General features: G+C 37.2%; 1 non-coding gene across 1 annotated transcript; it reads left to right on the top strand.

The window, feature by feature from the left end:
* Nucleotides 1–2,474: 2,474 nt before the first annotated feature.
* Nucleotides 2,475–2,577, top strand: LOC118969241 (U6 spliceosomal RNA). The gene has a single exon (XR_005057187.2). It is a non-coding gene; the product is annotated as a U6 spliceosomal RNA (small nuclear RNA).
* Nucleotides 2,578–8,190: the final 5,613 nt, after the last annotated feature.

Here is an 8,190-nt window from a genome sequence, read left to right as displayed (position 1 = left end):
ATCTCCTTTAGATAGAGAAAAATGGCACCAGTAATTACTCCTTAGAAATGAACCCAAGTCCTAGTTTCAGTCCCAAATCTGTAGGATAACTTCGGAAAAGCTTCATCTTCATAAATTATTTTGAGTTGAAAAACAAATGAAATTTTGTTGTTGTATTGATAATTAGACCCTTTTAAGAGACATAGCTGTTGGAATGTGCCTTTAAACAGTATGAAATGTATGATTTGTATGGTCTAAAACTAAATCTATACCTTGGTTGAATTCATGATTTGGAGATTTAAGATGAAATTTATAAAGCTTTATTAACCATCTTTGAATCTTCTAAGAAAAACTTGGGATGCATGACTTGTATTTCTTTATTTAGATGTAGACACTCACATAGGTGTTAAAAGATTTTATGTGCTCTATACCAGTACTTCTTTCTGCTGTTTAAAAAATTGATCATTGAAGAGCAATATCACATTTAGAGCTGGGAGGACATCAGTCAGTAATTGTCATTGTCTTTTCTCCCTAAGATACAGATTATTTTGCATTTTAATATCTATATATATATGGATAGATAGATATACATATATAGACGCAATTGGAAACCCATGTACAGAAGTTGAAGGAGAAGATGGTTGAATAGGAAGTTTACCACCTCCCAGGGACACACCAGGACTGCAACTATATAGAGAGCAACTCTCTCTGAGTACAACCTGAAGACTAGCAGAACAGCTCTTCCACAGATAAAGAAACAAAGAAAAAGCCACATCAAGAAGGGTAGGAGGGGCAGAGATGTGGTCTTGTGGAGAACCAAGCCCTGTGCAGTGACCCTCGAGCAGGATGGGCATCACAGGCATGGAGGTCCTCCCTGAAGAGCAAGGAGTTCAAGCCCCGTATTGGCTAACCCCTGCCCTGGGGATCTGCACCACATCATCAGGGCTTAACTCTGGGAGAGCTGCAGGACTATGGGAAACCAAGACTCCTCTCTTAAAGGACCTGTGCACAATCTCACTCTCTTTGAGACATTGCACAGAAGCAGCAGTCTGAAAAGCACCAAGACCTTCCATGAAGGAAATTTGTTGACTAATTCTAGGGCATGAGCCAGAAGCACAGGGACCTACAGGAACTTGCTCCAAGAAGAAAAGCACTGGCAGGAACCATTTTTCTTGCCCTCCTTCAGCCCAGCTGGCCCAGTGTTGACAAGCACCGTATCTGACTCCCTCCATCTACCTTGTCAACACCACTTCCCCTGCCCCAGCATTCCCTGTGGACCTGCCCTCCTGATCCATCTGCTCTAGCAGGGCCCCTCCAAATTGGTTCCCAAGGGTAAGAGGTTGTGGTGGCCCCATCCAACAGCAACATACCCACAACAGCCCCCATGTTGGGGCTGACCCCGCCCAACAGCATCCCCAGCACAGCTGCCCCTGGGCCTCTCAGCCAGCCCTGACCCCAGTGCACCCGCTGCAGGTTTGGCCAGGTATTGATGACAGCTGGGCTGAGGCCAGCCTCTCCCACCAGCATACCTGCAGTGTCACACAGGAGGGCACATGCAGCCCATACAGAGGACACCCAGGAGCACCCACTTCTGAGGACCTGTCGGGGTTGCACCTTTGGGCTCACAGGATGCCTCTACATAGGGCCGTTACCTTCAAGACCAGGAGATGTAGCTGATCTACTTAATACATAGAAACAAACACAGAGAGTCAGACAAAATGAGGAGACAGAAGAATATGTCCCAAAAGAAAGAACGAGAACAAAATCTCATAAAAAGAATCAAACAAAATGGAGAAAAGCAATCTACCAGATAAAGAATCAAACTAATGGTCATAAAGATGCTCACCGAACTTGGAAGAAGAGTGAATAAACTGAATAAGTATGCCAACAAAGAGAGAAAATATAAAAAAAGAACCAGCCAGAGCTGAGTCATATAATAACTGAAATGAAAAATTCACTAGAGGGAATCAAGAGCAGATTAGAAGATGCAGAAGAACAGAGCAGAGATCTGGAGGACAGAGTACTAGAAATCACCCAAACCGAACAGCAAAAAGAAAAAATAATTTTTAAAAATAAAGAGAGGTTAACAGATATCTAGAACAACAAAAAATTTACTAACATTTATATTATGGAGGCAGGTCCTACAGAATGAGAAGAGAGAGAGAAATAAGAAGAAAACTTATTTGTAGAAATAATAGCTTAAAACATCCTTAACCTGGGGAAGGAAACAGATATCCAGGTTCAAAAAACACAAACAGTCTCAAACAAGAAGAACCCGAGGAGGTCTACATCAAGACACATAATAATTAAAATGTCAAACATTAAAGATAAACAGAGAATCTTAAAAACAACAAGAGAAAAGTAACAAGTTATGTACAACCCTTAAGGCTATCAGCTGATTTTTCAGCAGAAGCTCTACAGGCCAAAAGGGAGGGGCACGATACCTGCAGTGCTGAAAGGAAAAATCCTACAACCAAGAACACTCTTGCCTGTGCTCACTTCAGCAGTAAATGTACTAAAATTGGAATGATACAGAGAAGATTAACATAGCCCCCACACAAGGATGACATGCAAATTTGTGAAATATTCCATACTAAAATGAAAAGAATACTCTACCCTGTGAGGTTATTACACAGAATTGAAGGGGAGATAAAGAATTTTCAAAACAACAAAAGTTGAAGGAGTTCATCACCACTAAACCAGTATTCCAAGAAACTTTAAAAGAACTTCTTAAGTGGAAAAGAAAAGGCATAACCAGAAGTAAGAAAATTATGAAAAAAAAAATTACACTGGTAAAAGCAAACATATATAGTAAAGGTAGTAAATCAATCACTTATAAAGCTAATATGAAGGTGAAAAGACAACAGTGTTAAAATCAACTATATCTTCAGTAATTAATCAAGGGATGCACAACATAAAAAGATGTAAAATATGACATCAAATACACAAAATGTGTTGGGGGTATAGTGAAAATCTAGTGTTTTTAAAATGTGTTCAAACTTAAAAGACCATCAACTTAAAATTCACTGCTATAGACTCCCAGACTCCAAGATAAGACTAGCAATTACCAAAGAGAAGAGGTTGGGGAGGATGAGGAGGAAAGGAGGGAGAAGGGGATTTAGGAGCATTATGGTTAGCACACATAATGTAGGGGGGTCACAGGGAAGGCAGTATTAGCATGAAGAAGACAATTAGTAACTCTATAGCATCTTACTACACTGATGGACAGTGACTGCAATGGGGTATTGGGTGGGACTTGATACTATGAGTGAATGTTGTAACCACAATATTGCTTATGTGAAACCTTCATAAGATTGCATATCAATGATACCTTAATAAAAAAAATTTACTGCTATATACATAGGTTGTTGTATATGAACCTCATGTTAATCACAAACCAAAAACTTACAGTAGGTACAAAAAATGAAGAGAGAGAAAGGAATACAAACCTAACACTAAAGAAAGTCATCAGATCACAAGGGAAGATAGCAAGAGAAGAAAACAACAGAGGAGAACTACAAAAACAACCAGATAATGACAATAAGTTCAAAGCTATCAATAATTACTTTAAATGTAAGTGGGCTAAATGTTCCAATCAAAGGACATAGTGAGACTGAATGAATAAAAAAAAGGAGACCCAAACATCTGCTGCCTACAAAAGACTCACTTCAGACCTAAAGACACATAAACACTGAAAGTGAAGGGATGGAGAAAAATATCTCTAGCAAATGAAAACAAAAATACAACTGGGTTATAAATACTTAGACAAAACAGACTTTAAAACAAAGACTGTAACAAAAGACAAAGAGGGGCATTACATTATGATTAAGGACTCAGTCCAACAAGAGGATATAACAATTGTAAATATCTATGCACCCAACATAGGAGCACCTAAATATATAAAGCAAATATTAACAGACATAAAGGGAGGAACTGGCAGTAATATAGCAATAGTAGGAGAATTTCATACCCCCTTTAAATCAATGGATGGATCATCCAAACAGAAAATCAGTGAGGAAATGGTGGCTTTTAATGGCATATTAGACCAGATAGACTTAACAGGTAAATAAAAACATTTTCTCTGTAAAGTGCAGAATACACATTCTTTTCAAGTGTGCCTGGAACATTCTCCAGGATAGATCACATGTTAGGCCACAAAAAAGTCTCACTAAATTTAAGAAGATTGAAATCATATCAAGCATCTTTTCTGACCATGTGTGAAACTAGCAATCAATTACAAGAAAAAACTAGAAAAAAACAAACATGTGGAGGTTAAACAAATGCTGTTAAATAATCAATTGGTCAATGAAGAACCAAAGGGGCATCAAAAATACCTTAAGACAAATAAAAATAGGAAAACAATGTTCCAAAATCTTTGGGATCAAGAAACAAGAAAAATCTCAAATAAACAATCTAACCTTACATTTAAAATAACTAGACAAAGAAGAAAAAACAAAGCACAATATTAGTAGAAGGAAGGAAACAATAAATATGAGAGTGGAAATAAATAGAGACTAAAAAAAATTTAAAGGTCAATGAAACTAAGAGTTATTCCCTTGAAAAGATAAACAAAATTGATAAACTTTTGTCCAGACTCATCAAGAAAAAAAGACAGAAGACTCAAAGTAATCAAATCAGAAATGAAAGAGAAGTTATAAAGGACACCACAGAAATACACAGGATTATCAGAGACTACCTTGAAAAATGATACACCAAGAAATTAAACAGCCTAGAAGAAATGGATAAATTCCTAGAAACAAAATCTTCCAAGACTGAATCAGGAAGAAATAGAAAATCTGAACAGTGATTACTAGTAATAAAATTGAATTAGTAATTAAAAACTTCCAACAAACCCAGGACCAGATGGCTTCACAAGTGAATTCCAAAAAGTATTTAAATGAGATTCTTCTCAAACTATTCTACAGATCCTTCTCAAACTATTCCAAAAAATTGAAGAGGAAGAAACACTTCAAAATTCATCCTACAAGACAACATTACCCTGATACCAAAGCCAGACAAACACTACAAAAAAAAAAGAAAATTACAGTCCAATATCCCTGAACATAGATGCAAAAATCCTCAACAAAATATTAGCAAACTGAATTCAAAAATTGAAAGTACCAATAACCATAGTCAAGGGGGATTTATTCCAGGGAATAAAGGATGGTACAATATTCCAAAACTATCAACACTAACAAAATGAAGGCTAAAAATCATCTCAATAGATACAGACAGAGCATTTGACAAAATTTAACATCCTTTCATCATAAAAACTCTCAACAAACTAGGTATAGATGGAACCTCAACATTATAAAGTCCACATGTGACAGACAGAGCTAACATCATACTTAACAGTGAAAAGCTAAAAGCTTTTCTTTCAAGATCAGGGACAAGACAAGTATGCCCACTCTTGTCACTTTTATTCAACGTAGTAGGAAGGCCTAGCCACAGCAATCAGACAAGAAAAAGAAATAAAAGGCATCCATATTGGTAAGAAAGAAGTAAAATGGCCACTATTTGCATATAACATGATACTCTGTATAGAAAACCTGAAGACTCCACCCAAAAATTATTAGAACCAATAAATGAATTCAGTAAAGTTGCAGGATACAAAATCAATATACAGAAATCTGTTACATTTCTTTACACCAATAACAAACTAGCAGAAGGGGAAATAAAGAAAACAATCCCATTTACAATTGCATCAGAAAGAGCAAAACATCTAGGAGTAAATTTAAACAAGGAGATGAAAGACCTGTACTCTGAAACTACAAGATATTGATGAAAGAAATTGAAGATGACACAAATAAATAGTAAAATATTCCATGTTCATATATACACATATAATGGAATACATATACATACAATGGAATCATTACTCAAGAATGAAATCTTGTCATTTATGACAACATGGATAGACCTAGAGGGTATTATGCTAAGTAAAATTAGTCAAAGTACAATTTCTTCTGTCAGAAAGAAAAACACTGTAAATTTCACTTACCTGTGGAATCTGAAAAACAAAACAGATGAACAAATAAAATAGAAAAAGACTCATAAGTACAGAGATCAATCTGGTGGTTGCCAGAGTGGGAGATGGGGAGGGTGAAATTGGTGAAGGAGAGAGAAGTACAAATTTCTAGTTACAAAACAAATAACTCACAGGGATGTAAAATACAGCATAGGGAATATAATCAATGATGTTGAAATAATTTTGCTGACAGATGGTAATTTACTTATCATAGTGAGCATTTTTTAATGTACATAAATGTTCAGTCACTATGTTGTATTGTGACCTTAAACCAATATTGTATACCCACTATACTTCCATTTTTCAAAGGTGGGAAAATGAGTACCCATGTGAAGTTAATATGTATTTCTCCCAATATTTTAATCCTATTACTATATTTTAAGAATTTCTCACTTTGGATATCTCAGCAAAATGCAGAACTTATATCCTGGGTGGGAAAAATACTAAAAACTGAGATATTTTCTTTTTCATCCTCTGTTACAGCTAAGTAAGTCACATGAACCAGGATTGGCCCAATCACATAGCTGTCCCAGGTTTGATCACCAAAACCCATGGAAAAAAATTCAGGAATGGCGGAGGACACGTGTTGCAGGCAGTAACGATGGTCCAGGACAGTCTCCCATGTTAACAAGCAGAGGCAATCTTGCCCTCACCAAAAGGGTTTGAAGGCATGATTTATGTCTGAGGTTTACACTTCTTGACCACTTTATCTTACCTGTGCTCCAAGCTAATTTATCCAATCTGACAATTCAGTGAGCCACTCAGAATCCTTTTTAATAACTTCCCTTTCTGTATAATCAGCTAAAACCAGTTTGGATTGCTTATAACAAGGAATCTTGATGAGTACACCCATTTGTGAATGATGGAAACCTAGGGCTTTGCAGGGAAGATATTAAAGTATGAAATATGCTAGCCTGATGTATGTCAATGTTTGGGGGAACCATTGCACACAGTCTCCTAATCATAATTACTTTAATAAAATAGTTAATAGTTGGCCACTGTAAATTAGACTAAGTAGTGAATGACTTTCCCTTGACATACTTCTTCCACCATAACTGACTCAGCTCAGTTGGCAAACTGGAGGCTGCCTACCTCTTCTATTCAATAATGAGTACATCTTTTAGATAAACTTAGGCCTAAAATACATTCTAAAATTATTATATTCAGTCTACTCACACATATGTTTGCTGCCCCACTCACCTCCCAAATGGACTAAAAGTCTTGAGCTAGTTTTCCTCAGTTAGCTTCCTCTGGGAACAAAAAGATTATTCTCTACTCTTCCATGCCCTTCTCCATGCTCCAGCAGGCTTACCCTGTCAGGCTGTGCCTTTGATTTGGTCCATGTATAGCAACAATGGCACAATGTTTTTGGCAGAAGTTGTGCCTTGTCTTGACCTCACTTCCTGCTCAGAGAGCCCTTCTGTCTGACTCAGGCCTAGTAGTTGTCTCCTGTTGGTATTTCTATTATGGCCTCTTACTGATGTTGTTGCCTGGGTAACTCAGCATCCTTTGTTCCCTTAACCCTAGCCACATCTCCAAAAATAGCCCCTTCATGAAAGTTTCATTATTCCAGTCGTCTTAGCTGACTTCTCTTTCTGGCCATATTCCTGACTGATATGACAATCCAAAGACAGAGGCTGAATCTGACTCATCCGATGGATTAGCAAAATGCCTAGAACACCAAAAATTCGATGTCGATGGGTCTGAATGAAGTGTGAAAGGAAAGCTCCCCGACAGCTTTCACAGACTATCGACGTCTGATATTCTATGACCTCCGAAACATCGATTTCCCTGTACCTACCGGCACTCTTCTCGCTGTATCTGGAACCAGTGTGGTTGGTAAAAGAAGCACAGGATTTGAAGACTGGCAGGACTGTATAATCTTAGAATAATCACTTAATTTCTCTAGGCTTTTTTCACTCAGTAATAAAACTGACCTTAAAAGACTGAATTGATCATTTTTATGGGCTAAACTATAGTACCAAAGAAATATAAAAACACAATTGCCTCAAAGAAAGAATAGTTTATTTCCCTTACACATAATAGTCCAGATAGAAAGTGACTCTCACCAGTGGGGCGGGTCTGTTCAGCGTGGTCATTCAACCCCAGGATCTTGCCATCTTGTTGTTCTTTCATGTCCAGGATATTATCTTCCTCTGCTTGGTTGAAGCCAAGTGAAGGAG

The sequence above is a fragment of the Manis javanica genome, chromosome 16 (assembly GCF_040802235.1).
Source record: "Manis javanica isolate MJ-LG chromosome 16, MJ_LKY, whole genome shotgun sequence".
In the NCBI taxonomy this organism is placed as follows: domain Eukaryota; kingdom Metazoa; phylum Chordata; class Mammalia; order Pholidota; family Manidae; genus Manis; species Manis javanica.
This window is presented reverse-complemented; position numbering and strand designations above follow the sequence as displayed.